The sequence below is a fragment of the Octodon degus genome, unplaced genomic scaffold, assembly GCF_000260255.1.
Source record: "Octodon degus isolate 3935 unplaced genomic scaffold, OctDeg1.0 scaffold00011, whole genome shotgun sequence".
Lineage (NCBI taxonomy): Eukaryota > Metazoa > Chordata > Mammalia > Rodentia > Octodontidae > Octodon > Octodon degus.
In genome coordinates this window covers 7,915,907-7,921,386 of record NW_004524587.1, presented here as the reverse complement: position 1 = coordinate 7,921,386, position 5,480 = coordinate 7,915,907, and the positions used below count along the sequence as shown (strand labels likewise).

At 47.2% G+C, this 5,480-nt stretch overlaps 1 protein-coding gene and 1 pseudogene across 3 annotated transcripts in view; both read left to right on the top strand.

The window, feature by feature from the left end:
• The window catches only part of St3gal2 (ST3 beta-galactoside alpha-2,3-sialyltransferase 2), a 59,518-nt gene that overhangs the window by 24,785 nt on the left and 29,253 nt on the right, over positions 1-5,480 (top strand). The gene's annotated exons all lie outside the window — the stretch shown is intronic.
• Positions 2,013-2,730, top strand: LOC101561584 (annotated as a pseudogene).

The following is a 5,480-nucleotide window of genomic DNA, read 5'->3' as shown; positions in this document are numbered from 1 at the left end:
TCACTATGAGTTTGAGGCCAGCCTGGGTTATGTAATGAGTTCAAGGCTAATCTGAACTACACAGCGAGACCCTGTATCTAAAAAAACAAACAGAGAAGCAAAAACAGCGGCAGGTCCTAGGGAAGATACTTATCAACCAAAAGTTCTATATCTGGCTAACATTCAAGAATGAGGTGAAATAAGCATTTCTGGGTACCCTAAGATGGTGTTATCCTAAGAAACTTTTATTGAAAGGACCACTAAATGTCCTTCAATAAGAAAGAAAGTAAACCCCAGGAGGAAGGAACAGGTTTTCAGGGCCAACAGTGATTCAGAAATGACACACTAAGCTGAGTGGTGATATACCCGATATTCCCATCTCCTTGAGAGGCTGAAGCAGAAGGATTGATTGAGCCCAGGAGTTTGAGGCCAGCTTGGATGCCATAGCAAGAGCCCTCCTCCCTTTTGCTCTTTTTCTTTTTCTTTTTTTATACCATTTTTTAAGATTTATTTATTTGGTACAGGGTCTTGCTATGCAGCTCAGACTCGTAGTGATCCCCCTGTCTCAGTTTCCCCAGAGCTGGGATTACAGGCGTGTGCCACGATGCCCACTTTGGTGGCCCGCTCAGCGTGGGGCCAGCATGGCATGGGATACTGGGGATTGAATCTGGGTCCTTGCACTTGCCAGGCAGGCGCTTAGACCTCTGAGCTATCTCCCTGGCCCCTGCTTAGTCTTTTTCTGTATGTGTCTCTGTTATTAGGGACTGAACCCAAGGCCTCGTACTTAGCACATTGCATGTAACAGGTTTACTACTGAGCAGCACGCCTGCCTCATTTTATTTGTTTGTTTGCTTTTGTGACAGGATCTCACTACGTAGCTGAGGCTGGCCTTGTTCATGGGGATCCCCCTGCTTCCCAGTGCTGGGATTGCAGCCATTCTCCATCATGCCCAGTTTAAATTTTATTTTGAGAGAGGGACTCACTAAATTGCCCAGGCTGGCAATAATCCTGCCTCAATCCCTGGGTGCCAAGCTCTGGCACCCTCAGGGAGTTTCTGCTGAGAGACAGGAAGGGAGAGAAAAGGAGAAGGAGGGAGGAAGAAAAGAAAGTCAACACATCCTGTTGGTAAATTTATTGACAGTATATCAGGGTATTTTCTGTGAGGAGCAATAGAATAATCCAGTGACTTAAACTACAAAAACACATGAGTCTGGGGTATGCCTCGTCTTGTGTTCTGTGGATGAAGCCTTGGAGACCCCAGACCCTTTCCCCCAATTAGATTAACTGACCACTGAGAAGTATGGAGGTGGAGAGGCGAGGGTTGGGGGTGTTATACAGTATCCACATGAAGGATCCTGGGTCTCTCTGCCATTTACAAGTATAAGATGTCTCTTTATGGTTACAGGATAGCTGCTATAGCTCCAGACGTTGCATCACCACCCTTTAACATCTCAGAAAGACAGGGCAGTGCTAAGAATAGGGAAGCTTTCTCTGTGTGCCTTTTTGGGGGTAGGCAGGGATTTTCCAAGACAGCCCTAGCAGATATCTCTAAGTAGCTCTGTCCTTAGAAGGCCAGTTCCTGCTAAAAAAGGACAGGTTGGCTGTGATTGGTTTGTCCGGCCAGTTTTGCCTCATCTCCTAGGACTGGATCTTCAGCTGCCTGAACAAGTCAGGAATGTTGGCAGGAAAAGAAAGGCGAGTGACGTGTGGGCAGTCAACAGTGTTGGCTACACGTGGCAGGAGACACAGCAAACACCCCGTGTTGATTGGGCATTTAATGTACAAAAGGAAAACCAGAACTGTTAGCTACATCATCAAGGAAGAATAAGCTAGAAGATTTCCTTGTTGAGTCACACCAAATTTCTGCCTTGTTGAGAAGAATGGCACTATTGGCAAATTAGACCTGGCGGGGAAAATGTATGCGTGCCGCAAACTGATGCTAGGAAAGATAGCAGTACAGATTTTTTTGTTTTTTCTTTTGGAGGAACCGGGGATTGAACTCAGGCCCTTGCGCTTGCCAGGGAAGTGCTTATTCCACTGAGCCATCTCCCGGGCCCACCTCGGTACAGATTTCTAAGAAGAGGAATTTTGTCGCTGATGGCATCTTCAAAGCTGAACTGACTGAGTTCCGCACTAGGGAGCTGACTGAAAGACGGCTATTACGGCCGCCAGGACAGAAATCATTATTTTAGCCACCAGGACACAGAATGTTCTTGGTGAGAAGGCGTGAGGATCTGAGAGTTGACTGCTGTCCTTCAGAAGAGGTCTAGCTTCCCTGAGGGCAGCATAGAGCTTTATGCTGAGAAGGTGGCAACGAGAGGTCTCCGTACCATTGCCCAGGTGGAATCTCCGAGTTACGAACTCCTAGGAGGGCTTGCCGCTGCTAGGTGTGCTGTGGTTCATCGCAGAGAGCCGAGCCGAGAGGTCGTGGTGTCAGGGAAACTCCGTGGAAAGCGGGCAGAGTCCGTGAAGTTGTGCATGGCCTGACGATCCACAGTGGGGACCCTGTCACCTGCTGTGTTGACACTTCCAGGCGCTGCGTCCTGCTCAGACAGGGTGTGCAGGGTGTAAGTAAAGATCATGCTGCCTGGGATCCAGGTGGGAAGAATAGCCCCAAGGAGCCTCTGCCTGACCATGTGAGCGCTGTGGAACCCAAAGATGAGATCCTGCCTGCCCCCCACTCCCATCTCAGAGCAGAAGGGTGGAACACCAGAGCCGCCTGCCATGCCCCAGCCGGTCCCTACCAGATAACAGGGTGCTTCTGACAGCAGGATCTGAAAATGGAGGCCACTGTGTGGAGACATTTAATAAATGTTTCACAAAGATATAAATGAATAAATAAATAAATAAATAAATAAATGTTGGCCAAATAGCTTAGCAGATTAAAGCATCTGCAAGCAGATGGAGGGGCTGGGGGTTCAATCCCCAGGGCCTGCCATGCTGGCCCTACCCCTGGGATGGTTTGAGATGGTAATTGAGACTGGGCATGGTGGCGCACACCTGTAATCCCAGCTCTTGGGAGCTGTACACAGGTGGATCACCACAAGTCCAATCTAGTAGTGAGACCCTGAACAGGTCCCTGTAGACCCTTCCCTAAAATACCAAAATAAATAAATAGATAAAATTAAAAATTGATGATAATCACTAAAAGAAGAATCTGAGGCAGGATTGTAAATTCTAGGTGAGCCTGGGCTCCATAATGAGACCCTGTCTCCAAAAAAAAAAAAAAAAAGTAAGAGAAATAACTAACTAATCTCTCTTTCCTTCCCTCCCTCCCTCCCTCTCTCCTCCCTTCCTATCTCTCTCTCTCTCTCTCTCTCTCTCTGTGTCTCCACACTGAGCTATATTATCAGCCTGTTTATTTTTTGTTTAGGTTTTTTTAAAGTAGGGTCTTGCTATGTATTCCAGGCTGGTTTTGAACTCATTTTGTAGCCAGTCTGGGCTTGCACTCTTAGCAGTCTTGCCTCAGCTTCACAAGTGCTGGGATTAAGGTGTGTGCCTCCTTATCCAGCTAACCTTTGTATTCTTTTATTTTGAGACAGGAACTTGATAAATTGTTAAAGTGCCCAGGCTGGGTTAGAACCTATGATGCCTGCCTCAGCCCCCTCAGTGCTGGGATTATAGGTGTGTACAACCAGGCCCAGAGAGAAATAGCATTTCTAAACCAGGAGGAAAATAATTATTAGTGTGGGTGGGCATAATGTATCAATCCACTGAAACAAAAAGACAAAAAATAGAAAAAATACAGATGGTAACAAATGTAAATTTATAAGTATAATTGATTATGCTTATGTATTTTTTTTAAAAGCCAGCAGACCATCAGATAGAATGAAAAGTAAATAGGAAGTGGCCTGACTCCTGGGGAGCAGAAACAGACTCAACAGAAGCCTCAGTACCTCTTACTACTCTTTTTCTGTCTGTCTGCCTGCCTGCCTGCCTGCCTGCCTGCCTTTATCTCTCCACTCCTTTCCCTCTCCTCTCCTCACTCTCTCTAACACACAGTCTTCCTTTGTAGTCCAGGCTGGCTTGAACTCACTATATAGCCTCAGCTGGCCTCAAACTGCAATTCTCCTGCCTCAGCCCCCGAGTGCTGGGATTACAGACCTGCACCACCACACCTGGGACCTTCACTACACTTCTAACCACGCTGTTCCTTACCCATTATTTCCCTCCCCAATCTTTTGTGTCTGGCCAGTATGCTGGTGAGATAACTTTGTTCTTCAAGAGTTTAGAACCTTGATTTTTACTTCCTTCTTTAGTATAGACATGTGTGGGAAGTTAGTGAACACTCCCTCATCAAACTGGGGTTCTCTCTAGAGGGAGCAGGGCAGAGACTCAGCAGGTAGTGATCTAAAGGAACCTTTAGCTCTTTCCCCTTGTTCCTCTGTTAGAGGCTCCCTACACCAGGGCTGGGCCTGCTAGGCAGGCCTAGAGGTGGTGTCTTCAGGGTACGCATTGGAAAGATTGATGGTTTATTTCTTTACTGAAGGTTAGTCAGAGTCCCTGTTTTCGGTTTGAAGAGATGGCTTAGCTTTCACTTTCTGACTTCCTGCCTCTGGGTAGTGTCTGAGGTACCACAGCTAAGTTCATACTGGACATCAAGCCAAGGCTAGGTGTCCAGCCTGAAGTCAGAAACTGCTTGGAGGCTGTACCAGGGGAGAGGGAAGCCCCTGAGTCACTTGGAGAGCTGGGAGGGTTCTGCGCCAGGGGTCAGGGCTGGGGCCAGAGTGTTGCAATGTGATGACTTCAGTTAACCAAGCATGCAGAAGTGAGGCAACCACTTCTCAGACACATCAAGGACACTACATGCTGAGTTTGAGCTGTGTGATAGGGACAGGCATTCTGTCTCTTCCTCAAGGTAATGTCTAGCCAGACATGGTGGCACACACTTGTAGTTCTGATGGAGGAAAAATAGAGCTCCTGACCTGCTGGGTTCATGCTCTCATATCGTCAAAGAAGGAGGTCAAAAAGCAAAGGAGGAAGTTAAAAGAGTTTTATTGGAAATAAAGAAAAGAACAGCTCCTGGACTTCCAGGAGGGGTCCTGAACAAGTGGCTGCCGAGGCCTTTGCCAGGGCTAATTGATACAGCAAAGTCACCACGTGGGTCAGACGACGATCAACCAATAGGATTATAACTATCGCTGCTTAACTGATATTGCTGCAATAGGAAAATGAGTCACATAGCAAGGGTACAGGAAAGAACAAAGGCATTTGGGGGAAAGCATGGGTCATACTGTTCTGGTCACCCACTTGGATGTCTGATGCCTGATGGACTTACTGGCCCAGCTGGTGCCAATTACAGTCTAACCTCAAATTATTGTTTATCCCTTAGGGAGGGATAAAGGCCTAGCCACTGGATCTCTATCTTGAGGCCTGGCCTTCAGAGGCTTCTCCAGCCGGCCACAACTCTAATGTCTTTGTTTTGTGCAGACTTCCTTGAGGGCCCAGTCGACTCTTTGCTATTTCTATCTAATTTAGCTGTCTGTAATAATCCTAGCCCT